This window comes from Triticum dicoccoides, chromosome 5A (genome assembly GCF_002162155.2).
Source record: "Triticum dicoccoides isolate Atlit2015 ecotype Zavitan chromosome 5A, WEW_v2.0, whole genome shotgun sequence".
NCBI classification, from domain to species: Eukaryota; Viridiplantae; Streptophyta; class Magnoliopsida; order Poales; family Poaceae; genus Triticum; species Triticum dicoccoides.
Genome location: NC_041388.1, coordinates 591,439,283 through 591,455,795, shown reverse-complemented (window position 1 = coordinate 591,455,795; position 16,513 = coordinate 591,439,283).

Sequence of the window (16,513 nt, the reverse complement as noted above, 5' to 3'; positions counted from 1 at the left end):
GGCGGCGGATTGGAGCACGGGTGGTGGAGCGGGGGGATAAACCCTAGGGGAGGGTGCGGGTGGGGAGGGGGAGGGGGAGGTGAGGAGGAGAGGGCAACGAGGATAGCCGCCACAGACTCACGCGAGGCGGCGAGGGGTGGGGGAGAGGAGGGGAGGGGGGGAGGCCAGGCGCAGCCAAAGAGGGGTTTTCGCGAGATTCAGAGGCCCTGGCTCAAGTACCGCTCCCGGCCCATCCCGCCCGCCGCTCGCTTATCTCCCCCCGGACGTTTCTGCTACGGGCACCCCGGGGAACGGCGCAACCCATCAAAAAGAGTCATTTTTTTCTCAAAAAAATAGAAAAAAAAATGAAGAGTCTTTCTGTAACTTAGGGGCTGTTCGGCAGTCCTCCAGCTCCCTGAAATCCGAGAATTTGTGGAGCTGCCTTTTTGTCTCTATCCGGCAGGAACGGCTGTGTTCGCTTCAGTTTCTTAACTTTTGTTTCCCTTCTTTTAGGGATTGTTAGCTTTTGTTTTTTGTGGGTGCATATAATACCTCCTCCATCCCAGAAATGAATATCGTTGTTGTACGGAATCAGCGACACTTATTTTAAGACGAAGGAAGTATAACTAATAATAGTATAAGTTTTGGCTTGCTGGTGTGCTTCCACTCTTGCTGCGAACTAGGTAGGTAGACTGGTATTAGTGTGGCTTCAACTTTACTATCATGCGGTCAAATCATCTTTCCACCATACCATGTGTACATGTGTCCTAAAAAAACATGTGTACATGTACTACTTGTTTGCTAATTGGTGCATTGGGAGAAGAAGACATGGTGATTTTATTTTATTTGTGGGAGCAACTTTTGATTTTTGCATCAAACATCATGGCGGTACAAAAAAATATGAGAGGTAACAAAAACTAACATTCATGTTCGTAGACTACCTAGCGACGACTACAAGCATCGAAACGATCGAGCCGAAGGCGCTTCGCCGTTATCGCCTCTCCCTCGTTGGAGTCGGGCGAACTTTGTTATAGTAGGCAGTACGGAAGTCATTGTGCTAAGGTCCCAAAGGATAAGCGCACTAGAATAACATTTGTAAATTGATGACACCCTGTATAACATCTTTCAATATGGCGTGCATTCTAAAATACTCTCTCCAGGTGGGTTTAAGCTGGTCATAGTGAGAAAAAATGGAGAAAATAGAAAAAATAGAGTCTTTGTGTAACTTATTATGTCTTTATCTAGCATAAACGGATGTGTCCGCTTCAGTTTCTTAGTTTTTGTTTTTCGTGGGTGCATATAATACCTACTTCGTCTCAAAATAAATGTCACCGTTGTATTAAATCAGCGACACTTATTTTGAGACGGAAAATTATAATTAATGTGTATCCACTCTTATTGTTATACAGACACGGCTTGCGTAGGTAGACTGGTATTAGTGTGGCTCCAACATTACTACTATCACACGATTAAATCATCTTATCATCTTTTCATGATAGCATGTTGAAAGATCGAGAAGAGGGGTCTAGAGGGGATGAGGGGTAGACACTTAACAAGATAAAGGTGCAATTATTATTTTGCTTAGAATTTAGACATATTTTAGCACAAGTTAAATGACAGCCGATACAATCTACACATTCATATCTAGAGTATAGGCATCGGATAAAGAATAGCATGCAGGTGCAAGAAAGCAAAGAAAGGTAGAGATAGGAAGATCAAACGGAATAAAGACTCGGAGATTTTTTGCATGGTTCCGACAGGTGACGCTATCGTATATCCACGTTGATGAAGACTTCAACCCACGGAGGGTACGATTGCGTGAGTCCACGAAGAACTCCACCCACAAAGGATCCACAAAGAAGCAACCTTGTCTATTCCACAATGACTACTACTCACGAAGGATAATGATTGCATGAGTCCACTGAAGGCTCCACCTACAAAGGGTTCATGGAGAAGCAACCTTGTCTATTCCATAATGACTACTGCCCACGAAAGACTAGCCTCGCCCGGAGTAGATCTTCATGAAGTAGGCGATCTCATTGCCCTTACAAACTCCTTGGTTCAACTCCACATGATTTGGAGGCTCCCAAGTGACACATAACCAATCTAGAAGACACCACTCTTCAAAAGGTAATATATGTTGTTGTTGATGATGAAATCCTTGCTATTGTGCTTCAAAAGATAGTCTTCTCAGCACTCAATCACTCTCTCACATATTTGACTTGGTAGTAGGAGAAGGGTTAGAGCGGAAAGCAACATGAGGGAGCTAGAAATCACAAATTAAATGAGTGGAGTGGAATCTCTTGATCTCAACACAAGTGTATGTGGTTCTCTCTCAAAAAATGGATATGGGAAGTGGTGGCTTTGTTATAATTGCTCTCACTGAGAGTTGGTGGTGTAGGTGGGGTATATATAGCCATCACCAAAGATCTAGCAGTTACACACCTTTATGCATAACTCGGTGGAACCAAAAGAAAATCTCGGAGGCATCGACTAGTGCAAAAGATTCAAACGTTAGACGTTTCGGTGAGACTGGATGAATCCACTCGGTGGGCCCGATATGTGATGACCTAAGCGGTTTCGTCATCTCAGTAATTCCAATAGGTTTCACTTGGTAATTCCGAAATGAAATCGATGAGTTACAAAGAGTTTGCACTTGCACTTCGGTGGGACCGAATGCCATCTCGGTGGGACCAAGTTTTTAGGGTTTGGGTAGTGGCTCTGTCAAGTGTAACTTGATGAGTTTGTGTGTATTTGTTTTGATGGGATCGAGATGAACTTAGGTTTTTGGACAGATTGGATTGTGAGGGTGTGTCCCAGGGTTTTGGAGCAATATCTTCAAGCACTTTGAGCAAATGACTCATAATCAAAAACTCATCCCATTTTAATAGTATTGGTTTTCATGTGGACTCAATGTGATCTTGGATCAGTTAACAAAAAATGTAGAGTCTTGGAGCTTTTGCCAGTGCTTGTCCTTTGTAGCTTGAGGGGTCCACATCTCCATCCATCTACTTGCCTAGATTGAACTTTTTGATGAATTATGTTTGAGGAAAACATTAAGTTCAACAATATGTATGTCGCCTTGAATTACCAAAACCACCAAGGAAGCAAATGTGCTTCCACATGTGTACATGTGCTAACTGTTTGCTAACGGGTGCACTCTAAGAAGAATACATGGTGATTTATATTTTATTTGTGGGAAAAACTTCCGATCTATGCATTAAATATCATTGTTATACAAAAAACACGAGAAGCAACAAAACATAGCATTCATGTTCGTAGACCATCTAGCAACGACTACAAGAACTGAAGCGAGCTGAAGGCACGACACCGTCATCGCCTATCCCTTGCTGGAGTCAGGCAAACCTTGTTGTAGTAAACAACAGGGAAGTCATCGTGCTAAGCCCCCAAAGGACAAGCGCACTATAATAATTTTTGTAAATTGAGGATGTGGTAATTGATGACACACTGCTAATTTCAATATCATGTGCATTCCAAAATACTCTCTGTAGGTGGGTTTAGGGTGGCCACAGTGAGAATAACTTACCCACTAACATAACACATCCCCAAGGTAAATTTGTTTATGTGGCAAGTAGTTAATAAGAAGAGGGACTTTTGTGGTAACATAATGTGTTACCTCAGGCTGGGATAAGTTTTAGAAAATAACTGTGCCTCGTAGATATTTAGTCTTTGTTTGGCTTGTTATCCATATCAAGATTCTAATTAGGGATAACCGAATTAAAAGACAACACATTGAAGATGTTCTTGTTTTTTTGTTGTGAGCAGGGGTCCGTCCAACACTTAATATGTGATTGTATTGTTGCTAAGCTTGTTTGGATTGATATTGCTGTCATTTTGGCTTTTCAACGAACGTTCATATCTCAGCTATGTCTGAAATATGGAGTAGAAACAATAAGAAAAGTATTATGGGTATTATTGGGGTTGCTACCATTTGGTGGTTATGGACTGCTCGAAAGGATCTTTGTTTTTAGTGAGCTATGTGGAAAGATACCCGGACTGTTCTGGGAAAAATAAGCATACTTCTTCACCAGTGGATGGTTCTGTGCTTGGATCAACAATCAAAGCTTATGAAGGAGTGCCTACAGCTGTTAGACCGAAGAAGAGGAGAACTTCAGAGGATTGCCTGCTAGGGGAGACTAAGTTGAGCCACAAAGGGAAGCACCAGGGCTTCTATCTGCAAGCGCATTCCGGCTAAACAACCGATGATCTGTAATAGTTTAGCCTGGTGTCTTTGTTTAAAAAACCCGTTATTGCTATGTGTTGCGGGTGGCTTTCCTCCCATATTAAGGACCTGTTTGTAATATGATCTAGCTACTTTGGCCTGGCCCGAACATTGGAAACAGTTTGGTCTTTGTTTGCCTGCCTCATTTTTGCAATAAAATGGGGCGGGGAAAAACTCCTTTTGGTAAAATAATAATAATATGTTATTGTAACATAAAACAACCTAGAGCAAAATAAGTCTACAACCTAATAAATGCAACCATCCACGATACTAATTCTACAATATACTAGCTCCGTGCCAAAATATAAGATGTTTTTGTATTATTCCCCGCTATGACTAGTCTTATAGGTTAGGCACGTGTTTTTAGATCTTCAATTTGACCAGGGAAAATATGCATTATATTTCGTTAAATATCCTATCTTTAGACCCATCGTCAAATGAAGTTTCTAACCATATAATCCGTGTGGCATACTATACTACATATGTTTGTTAGTCAAAAAGAAGACCTAAAAGCCATGCCCGACTTATCAAATCCAGCAGGAGGGAGTACCCATCTTTCATATTCATTAGGGATTGGGTATTATTAGGACCATGGCATGCACGGGAGCATACATGTGTGATGCACCATATGCATCTATTATTTTTTTGAGGGAGTGCCTTCATGGCGGTTTATATTTGAGGTTAGAATAGAGATACATCGTTTGGTAAACCGTCTACTACAAACTTCGAAGGCTCTGACTTGCAAACAATTATTCGAGAGGTCTCCATTTGCATCATGTGCATATTACCTTTTTTTTAGACACATGAAGTACTAGTAAATGGCAATGGACATTTTTTAAGCATGGTATATACCGGTGCTTCTGGTCCAACAAGGATAAAAAGCAACAGAAAAGGAGTCCACGGTGGAAAAGACGGGTCTCCTCTGTGTGCCTAGGCCTCGTGTGGCCTTAGCAACTGCCCCCGTTAAACCGGTCAAGCGGGAAGCGAAGAGAAACCCTAGCCCGCCCTGGGCCTGCCCAGGGCCCAGCCAGGCCCACCCCAACCCCCGCTGCCTCCCTGTTAGCTGGAAAAGGAAAGGCGCAGCGTTTTTGTTCGCACCTGCCGGAAGCGGTTCGTGGGTTCAGGAAAGAGGAAAGAAAGATCCCCTCTCTTCTTGCTGCCCTCCTCTTTCGTGCTGCGCCCACTTGTTTTCTTTGCTAATTTTGCACACGGGCCAAGGAATTCAGACGGGAGCGGCAAAATCGCCACAGTTCTGGCCCAACCCGAGGAATCAACGAGCTCAGATGGGAGAGACCAACAAAAAAAGCGCCTCCTCTTCCCGTTTTGGTGCCTCGGCGGAAAGGGTGGAGCGAGCGGGGGACACGGGGGGTGGGCCATGGGCTGTGGTGGGCCAGCGTGCGCGCGCAGCTTTGCAGCGGCGGGCTGCTTCGGATAAGGACGCCCGCCCGCCGGCTCCTCGTTTATTTGTTTGGACGGATGGACGGCTGGCTCGCTGTGCTCCTGCGGTGCCCCGACGGGACGCGCGGCCGGGGGCGGGGCAGGTGTCTCGCCGCCCCCGGACGCGTGCGCGCCGCGTGCTGCCGTGCCGTGCTGCTCGGTCGTCGTCCACAGCGCGCGCGGTGTCAATACTGCGGCATTTATTACGCTTTGGAAGGACAAGAAAAGAACACGCTTGGGAATCTCGGGAACGCCCCAGACTGATCGTCATCGTGATCGTGATCGGGAACTCGAGCTCAACGTACGTACGCCGACGGTGGCGACGTCGTCAAAAATATCGACCGCCAAAATATGCGTCGAGCGCACTTTTTTTTTCTGGGATGAAAACTTGTATTACTCAATCACAAGATCCTTACAGTCATCAAAAGCTAAAGACAATGCAACTTCAGGGCCAGACCCTACCCAAGTTTTAACAAAATAAATGTTTTAACCTTAATATAATTATGTGCTAAAGTTAGTATAAAGTTGAGATACTTATTTTGGGTGCATGGAGTACGTACTTTAGAGGTCCGTAAGGCGATCTGCAAACCCAGGTTCGCTAAAATGCAGCTTTCAAATTAAAAAAAAAATCAAGATTGGTGACCCTGCCAGCCGCACAATTCATTCGCTATGCACCGTATGATTCAAGTGTGTGGGTCGACCTCTTTCCCCTGCATTAAGGAAAAAACCCTTCTTCTCTCTCCTCTTCTTCCATCTCGTGAGCGCCTCGCCTCACTCACCGCCCTCGCGAGCTATCATGTGCCCTGCATTGCCGTCCCCATCGCCAGCCCGCTCACCGCTTGTAGCGGAGGCCACCGGTCATTAGTCGCCACAACCACCACATGGCCTTGTAGCTCGTTGTGCCTCCACCCCCTTGTTGCAAACGTCGAGTAGGGTTTCAACAATGTCACCAACCATCGTCCTAGTGCGCCCATCGCATCGTCGCGTGGTAGCCACTCGCCATCTCCAGTTAAAGCTTTTTAGCTCACCACACACCCTGTTGTCATTCTGCCGTCCATACGCTTCTTCAATATGTGCCATCCGATCTCGTTGAGATCTTGCTTCTCGATTGCCCGAACATATTCGCCCACAAAGATCCACGAATCGCCGCCTGATATGTCTCCGTCGTATATACTTTTCCAAACATTTTTGCTCTTGTTTTGAAATCTAATTTGCACGATTTAAATGAAACTACCCCGGACTGACATTGTTTTCAGCAGAACTATCATGGTGTTGTTTGTGCAGAAATAAAAGTTATTGGAATTGGACGAAACTTTTTGAAGTTTTTTTATGGAATATATAAAAAATAATAGAGCAAAGACCCACTGGAGGGGGGCCACCAGGTGCCCACAAGGCATCAGGACGCACTCACCGCCTAGAGCGCGCCCTGGTGGCTTGTGGGGCCTAGGTGGCTCCACTGGCCCTAATCTCAGCACTAAATTCCTATTTCCCGAGGAAAAAAACAAAAGAAGAAGTTTCATCGCATTTGATGATACGAAGCCGCTGCCACCTCCTATTCTTCATCTAGAGGGCAGATCTGGAGTCCCGTTTTGGGCTTCGTGTTGGGAAATGTAGCATGTAATTCAAAAAAAATCCTACGCTCACGCAGGATCTACCTAGGAGATGCATAGCAATGAGAGGGGGAGAGTGTGTCCGCGTACCCTCCTAGACCGAAAGCGGAAGCGTTTGATAACGCGGTTGATGTAATCGAACTTCTTCTCGTTCCGACCGATCAAGCACCGAACGTACGACACCTCCGAGTTCTGCACACATTCAGCTCGATGACGTCCCTCGAACTCTTGATCCAGCAAAGCGTCAAGGGAGAGTTCCGTCAGCACAACGGCGTGGTGACGGTGATGGTGAAGTGATTCACGCAGGGCTTCGCCTAAGCACTACGAAGATATGACCGGAGGCGTAAACTGTGGAGGGGGCGCCGCACACGGCTAACAATTGTTGGTGTGTGTTCTAGCGATGCCCCCTCATATATATAGGTTGGAGGGGAGGAGAAGCAGCCAAGGGGGCGCCCCAAGTAGGAGGAATCCTACTTGGGGTCCTCCCAATTCGGCCTCTGTCGTGGTTCTAAGACTAACAATAGAATGGGGGTAGGTATGAGGAGGCAAGATCCCAGCTATGGCGAAGTTGTACACACAAGATTTACGAGTTCAGGCCCTTCACGGTAGAAGTAATAGCCCTACGTCTCGGTGCCCGGAGGTGGTCAACTGGATTATATGTGTGTGATGTTACAGGGGGTGCGAACCCTTGTCCCTGAGGAGGGGGCTGTCTTATATAGAGTTCGCGAGACCCCTCCCGTCCTCAGTTACAAAGGGTTCAAGGTACTGAAAGCACAAGTGCTCCCTGGGTGGTTTTGGTAATTAAGTCAACATATCTCTTGTTGGACTAACACTTTTACCTAGTATGTTTCAGATAAGTTCAACAATGGAGTGGCATGGACTAGAGGATGTGGAACCCCTTCAAGATGCTAAGGACAAAGGATTGGCTCAAGCTTCAAGATCAAGACTCTACATTTTCTATTTTAGTGATCCAAGATCACATTGAGTCTAGAGGAAAAGCCAATACTATCAAGAGGGGATGAGGTGTTGCTTAATGGCTTACTTGCTCAAAGTGCTTAGTGATATGCTCCAAAACCCTCAACTACCTTCCCACATCCACATATGACCTAAACCAAAAGTCAAACTCGGCCCCACCCATTCTATCTATCCGGCGCCACTAAGTTTCAGATGTCATAGCCACTACCACAAACCCTAGCAAATCGGTTTCACCGATAGGGATCTCAATCTCACCGAGATGGGATTGTAAACTCTGTGTAATCTCTCTGAGTTTGAGCAATCGGTACTACGAGATTACAATGCAAACCCTCTGGTTAGCTTATTACCAAAATCGGTCCCACCGAGTTTGTGTAATCGGTCTCACCGAGTTTGCCTGACCAACTCTCTGGTTAGCTTATTACCAAAATCGGTCCCACTGAGTTTGTGTAATCGGTCACACCAAGATTACGTTATGCCCTAACCCTAACCATATCGGTCCTACCGAGTTGCATCTCAGTCCCACCGAAAATCCTAATGGTCACTAGGTTTGCTGAATCGGTCCAACCGAGTTTAACCATTCGGTCCCACCGAGTTTGGCAAATTGTGTGTAACGGTTAGATTTTGTGTGGAGGCTATATATACCCCTCCACCCACTCTTCATTCGTGGAGAGAGCCATCAGAACATACCTACACTTCCAATACACATTTTCTGAGAGAGAACCACCTACACTTGTGTTGAGGTCAAGATATTCCATTCCAACCATATGAATCTTGATCTCTAGCCTTCCCCAAGTTGCTTTCCACTCAAATCTTCTTTCCACCAAATCCAAATCCTGTGAGAGAGAGTTGAGTGTTGGGGAGACTATCATTTGAAGCACAAGAGCAAGGGGTTCATCATCAACACACCATTTGTTACTTCTTGGAGAGTGGTGTCTCCTAGATTGGCTAGGTGTCACTTGGGAGCCTCCAACAAGATTGTGGAGTTGAACCAAGGAGTTTGTAAGGGCAAGGAGATCGCCTACTTCGTGAAGATCTACCGCTAGTGAGGCAAGTCCTTCGTGGGCGACGACCGTGATGGAATAGACAAGGTTGCTTCTTCGTGGACCCTTCGTGGGTGGAGCCCTCCGTGGACTCACGCAACTGTTACCCTCCGTGGATTGAAGTCTCCATCAACGTGGATGTACGATAGCACCACCTATCGGAACCACAACAAAAACATCAGTGTCTCCAATTGCGTTTGAATACTCCAAACCCTTCTCTTTACATTCTTACAAGTTGCATGCTTTACTTTCCGCTGCTCATATACTCATTGCGTGCTTGCTTGATATGTATTGTGTTTGTTAAACTTGTGCTTAAACTCCACTTAAACTTAAGAATATTAAAAACTGTAACTTTTGGCACTTAGTGTCTAATCACCCCCTCTAGACACCTCTTCTCGATCCTTTCAATTGGTATCAGAGCTTTGGTCTCCATTGCCTTGGTTTAAACACCATTGGAGGAAGATGGATGTGTTTACTTTGGGGAGTCTTAGACATAGAGTGCCTATTCTTTATGGAGAGTATTTTCATGAGTGGAAAAATGAAATGCTTGAGATTTTCAATGAATATCATTTGAACAAGTACATTACTAGCCCTTGTGCACCTCATGTTGATCCTTTGCACCCTACCCTAGATGAAGATATTGACATGATTCGCAATCTTAGAACTGTTGAGCTCATCATTAGAGGCTTGCCTAGAAACTTGATTAGATGTTTGCCTACTCTCATGTGTGCCTACACCATATGGAGATTTCTTGAGGAACGATTTCCAGATTATTCCTTGAAAAATTTAGACAAAATTCTCCATAAGTCTATTGCCTTGATTAAGATGAACTCTAGTGATCCTAGCTTTGGTGATTGTCTATTTGAGCTTTCCAATCTCATGCATGCTAAAGGAAATGTTGGAATCATTAGCGATATCATATCCGAAGCTATTAGAATTCATAAAGGTAACCATTGTGATGATCATTTATCTAATGAATTACCCTCTCTAGGAATTGATCAATCACAAGATGATGTTGAACATGGATACTATGATGAAGATGATGATAGTGACTATGATCTTGATGATGCAATGAGGCATTTTGGTCTTATGGCAAATCTTCGCGGCTACATGGCTGGAGGAAAGGAATGGGTCCTTGATAGTGGATGTACTGATCATATGACCAGAGATAAAGATATGTTCCGTGAGCTTGCTGAAAACGACGACCCTCGAAAATATGTCACTTTTGGTGATAATTCAAAGGGTAAGGTGGTTGGCCTTGGTAAGGTGGCCGTCTCACATGATAGCTCCATACAAAATGTCATGCTCGTTGAATCCCTTGGATACAATTTACTTTCAGTTTCTAGACTTGCAGATTTCGGTTTCAATGTCTTATTCACTGAAGTAGATTGCCAAGTGTTTCATAGAGACAATCATAAAATGGTCTTTACCGGTATACGTAGAGGAGATCTTTACATTGTTGATTTCACTAAAAAGGCTCAACCTAGAACTTGCTTAATTAACAAATCTTCTAAAGGCTGGTTGTGGCATAGAAGACTAGGTCATGTTGGTATGCGAAATCTTGATAAGCTTATTAAAGGTGATCATATCCTTGAAATAAAAGATGTCATATTTGACAAGGATAGACTTTGTAGTGCTTGTCAAGCAGGGAAACAAGTTGGAGGAAGTCACCGCGCGAAGAATATCATGACCACAAGAAGACCACTCGAGCTACTTCACATGGATCTCTTTGGTCCAAATGCCTACAAGAGTCTCGGTGGTAACTCATTTGGTCTAGTCATAGTTGATGATTTTTCAAGATTTACGTGGGTGTTCTTTCTTGATGACAAATCGCAGGTCCAAAAGATCTTCAAAAACTTCGCTAGGAAGGCCCAAAATCAGTTTGACGTGAAGATCAAGAAGGTTCGGAGCGACAACAGAACGGAGTTCAAGAACACAAATGTGGACACCTTTCTTGACGAAGAAGGGATTTCACACAAGTTCTCGGCTACGTACACACCTCAACAAAATGGAGTTGTTGAAAGGAAGAATCGGACTCTTATCGAGATGGCAAGAATGATGCTTGATGAGTACAAAACGCCAAAGCACTTTTGGGCGGAAGCGGTTGAGACAGCTTGTCATGCAAAAAATCGCTTGTATCTTCACAAGCTACTCGGCAAGACGGCATACGAGCTTCTCACCGGTAACAAACCCCAAGTTGGATACTTTCGAGTATTCGGCTCAAAGTGCTACATTCTTGATAAGCATCGTCATTCTAAATTTGCTCCTAAATCTCATGAAGGTTTCCTACTTAGTTATGGCTCAAACTCTCACACTTACCGTGTCTACAACAATTTCACCCGAAAGGTTGAAGAGACGGTAGATGTGAAGTTTGATGAATCTAACGGCTCGCAAGTAGAGCAATTGCCAATTGATGTAGGAGACAAAGACCCTTCGGAAGCAATTCAAGACTTGTCCATTGGCAAGATTCGTCCAAAGGAAGTGAAGGAGAGTACCTTGTTCGTCCAAGTGGAAGCTTCTACCTCACGACAAGGTGAACCAAGAGTTGATACGGAAGCATCGACAAGTGGCACACGCCAAGATGAAGAAAACGAGGAAGCGCACCAAGATGAACATCAACAACCTCCTTCTCCACCACGACAAGAGAACGACAACGTCAACAATGAAGAAGGCCAAGAAGAAGCACAAGATGAAGAGGATGTTCCACCCCGACCCAAGCAAAAGCTTTCACGAGTTCGAGCAAGAATTGCTAAGGATCATCCCGTCGAGCAAATCTACAATGATATCCAAACCGGGAGAATCACTCGCTCTAAAACTCGTTTAGCTAACTTTTGTGAACATTACTCATTCATCTCTAGCATTGAACCTATGAAGGTTGAAGAAGCATTGGAGGAACCGGACTGGATAAGCGCTATGCATGAAGAGCTACACAACTTTGAGAGAAATCAAGTGTGGACATTGGTCGAGAAGCCCGACAACAACCACAACATCATTTGTACCAAATGGGTGTTCGCAACAAGCAAGATGAAGATGGACAAGTGGTTCGCAACAAAGCACGTCTCATCGCCCAAGGCTACACACAAGTTGAAGGTATGGACTATGGTGAGACATATGCTCCCGTTGCTAGACTTGAGTCCATTCGCATCTTACTTGCTTATGCTAATCACCATGATATCACCTTGTACCAAATGGACATTAAAAGTGTTTTTCTAAATGGCAAAATTGTGGAGGAAGTTTATGTTAAGCAACCTCCCGGCTTCGTCAATCCTAAGAAACCTAATCATGTTTACAAACTTCACAAAGCCCTTTATGGTCTTAAACAAGCTCCTAGAGCATGGTATAAATGCTTGACCAAGTTCCTTATTGAAAAATGCTTTGAAATTGGTAAAATTTATTCTACTCTTTTTACTAAAAGGGTTAATGGAGAACTATTTGTGTGCCAAATTTATGTTGATGATATCATATTTGGTTCAACTAACCCTCATTTTAGTGAGAAGTTTGTAAAGCTAATGTCGGAGAAGTTTGAGATGTCTATGATGAGTGAACTTAAATTCTTTCTCGGTTTGCAAATCAAGCAAACTAAGGAAGGTACCTTTGTCTCTCAAATGAAGTACACCAAGGACTTATTCAAGAAGCTCAATATGCAAGAATGCAAAGGTATGACTACACCCATGCCTACTATTGGACATCTTGATTTGACCAAAGATGGTGAACCGGTTGATCAAAAGGTTTAGCGCTCTATGATTGGTTCATTGTTATATCTATGTGCCTCTCATCCCGATATTATGCTAAGTGTGTGCATGTGTGCACGATATCAAGCTGCTCCTAAAGAGTGTCATCTTAAGGCTGTGAAAAGGATAGTGAGATACCTAATCCATACACCAAATTTTGGCATTTGGTATCCTAAGAGGTCCTCTTTTGATCTTGTTGGCTACTCCGATTCGGACTATGCCGAAGACAAGGTTGATAGAAAATCCACTTCGGGTACTTGTCAATTCCTTGGTAGATCTCTTGTGTCTTGGTCTTCCAAGAAACAAAACTCGGTATCCTTATCCACCGCCGAAGCGGAATACATTGCCGCTGGTTCATGTTGTGCTCAATTACTTTGGATGACCCAAACTCTTAAAGATTATGGGATATATGTGAAACATGTTCCATTGCTATGTGACAATGAAAGTGCTATTAAGATTGCTCACAATCCCGTGCAACATTCTCGAACTAAGCATATTGAAGTTCGTCATCATTTCATTCGAGATCATGTTGCAAAAGGGGACATTAACCTTAAGCATGTTCGCACCGATAAGCAATTGGCGTATATATTCACTAAACCACTTGATGAGAAAGTGTTTTGCAGGTTGAGAGGTGAATTGAACACCATTGATGCTTCAAACTTGGAGTAGGAACTCCATTTGATACATGCGGGGCATGAGCCTATGACTAATCCTCGATATTTCTCTTATGATGCTATTCATATGTCTTGGATATATTTGTACCTTGCATGTTATGTAACCCGTGTAGGTACTTGGTTGAATCTAAATCTATGAGATTACAACTCACTCACATCTTGAGCAATCTCTACATCACGAAGTCTCTACACAATGGTGGTTGAATACAAGGAAGCACGAAACCATTCAAACATATCCTTTGGCAAATTCTATGTTGAGTCTTATGATTGTCATTTTGGATACACAAGTGCTCTTCCTTGCAAAGCTAACCCATGTAGGTATATGAACTCAAACTCCAAGTGGTGCTCCCAACCCTTGATGAACTACATCAACCTACCCACACAAGTTCAACTACATGAGCAAGATCAACACCACCACCCAAGGTATGTTATTCCATCTTAGAGAAGCTTTACTCCAAGTCATGAGTCAAAGCAACTTGACAAGATGTGAATACATCAAAAGGCTTAAACGAAAAATGGTAACCCCATTTTGAGCTTAAACGATGAGTATGACCTATGATCAAGTGCTCTCACTTGACTCCTAAGTCAATATACTCTAACATAGGTGACTTTGTCGCCGACCATCTCTAGATGAAGTTCTCGTGTGTCTCTCCGTGATTTTGTCTCTTGCATATTTGTTTCCCCTTTCAAAAAAAAAACTTCATCTAGAACTTTTAGTTTCTTTTCTTTCCTTTTTGTTCTGCATTTTCTGCATCCAATTCATTGCAAATCTTTCAGTAAATTCCTTGCATATCCTTGTGAGATCTTACTTGTCTAGTGAGCTGAGGTGACAAGTGGTTTCACTCTAATGAACTCGGTCACACCAGTTTGTTCTCTTTCGGCCCAACCGAAATCTTTCGGTGCAACCGAAGCACACAACTCGGAGTCACCGATTCCACCACAGGAAAACCAACTTGCCACTTATTCCTGATTTCTGTTTGCTCCAGCTCCACTCAATGATTCTTGTCCTCTACCAGCATCATATTAGACATGCTGCTTTGCTCTGTGACTCGAGGACCAACCCATTTGTATCACATGTCCAGAAGAGCCCTTCTTGGAAATTGATGTCAAAGGGGGAGAGAGAGATCACATCAAAGCTTAATCCTTCCTATAGGGGGAGAAAGAGAGAATACTCAGGGGGAGAGAGTTTCTCAACTAGGAGAAAGTAATATCATCAAAGACCCCAGATGCTTGGTGTTCAAGAGGAGAGATGTCACATGTCTTTAAGAGGGGAAAGACATGTTTGGTTGCTTGCTTTAGCTCAAGCTCTGTTGTTTCCTTTTTTGTTGCTCTAATTTTCTGTTCCCTATCTTCTCCCAATATCCCATGTAGATTCAGGGGGAGCAAGACATCTAAGGGAAGGAAATCTCTGATTTTATTGCATATCTTTACCTTTGGGGACATGTCTATATCCAATGTGGTACTTAGTACTCACTCTACATGTCATCCCAGTCTTGGTTCTCTTGTGGTTTCTCTTGCTTGCTCTGGTCAGTAGGTGTATCTGTGTTATTTAACCTTGTTTGCGCAGGTTCATCCCATCCTAAGCCAACTCAAGACCACAAGGTAAGTATATGCATCACAGTCATGTGTATGAGAAGTTCTTGCTGATGTACATACTATTTGCAAGAAGGACTCATGAGCATGAAGGTACATTTCTCACATTCACATCATTTGCTCTGATGCATATAGCCAAGATACATGTAACACATTGCTTACTCTATCATGTTTACGCATTCACATGCTCCTATATTCAATATTCACATGATTGCATACATGTAGGGGGAGCCTATGTATGTTACATGTCTTTCCAAAGCTTTACTTGCTATTCTCTATATCTTTATCTAAAGCTTTGATGTATGTTGTCATCAATTACCAAAAGGGGGGAGATTGAAAGCACAAGTGCTCCCTGGGTGGTTTTGGTAATTAATGTCAACATATCTCTTGTTGGACTAACACTTTTACCTAGTATGTTTCAGATAAGTTCAACAATGGAGTGGCATGGACTAGAGGATGTGGAAACCCTTCAAGATGCTAAGGACAAAGGATTGGCTCAAGCTTCAAGATCAAGACTCTACATTTTCTATTTTAGTGATCCAAGATCACATTGAGTCTATAGGAAAAGCCAATACTATCAAGAGGGGATGAGGTGTTGCTTAATGGCTTGCTTGCTCAAAGTGCTTAGTGATATGCTCCAAAACCCTCAACTACCTTCCCACATCCACATATGACCTAAACCAAAAGTCAAACTCGACCCCACCGATTCTATCTATCCCGCGCCACCGAGTTTCAGATGTCATAGCCACTGCCACAAACCCTAGCAAATCGGTTTCACCGATAGGGATCTCGGTCTCACTGAGATGGGATTGTAATCTCTCTGTGTATGTCCATTACCAAAATCGGTCTCACCGAGTTTGAGCAATCGGTACTACCGAGATTACAATGCAAACCCTCTGGTTAGCTTATTACCAAAATCGGTCCCATCGAGTTTGTGTAATCGGTCTCACCGAGTTTGCCTGACCAACTCTCTGGTTAGCTTATTACCAAAATCGGTCCCACCCATTTGTGTAATCGGTCACACCGAGATTACGTTATGCCCTAACCCTAACCATATCGGTCCTACCGAGTTGCATCTCAGTCCCACCAAAAATCCTAATGGTCACTAGGTTTGCTGAATCGGTCCGACCAAGTTTAACCATTCGGTCTCACCGAGTTTGGCAAATTGTGTGTAACGGTTAGATTTTGTGTGGAGGCTATATATACCCCTCCAACCACTCTTCATTCGTGG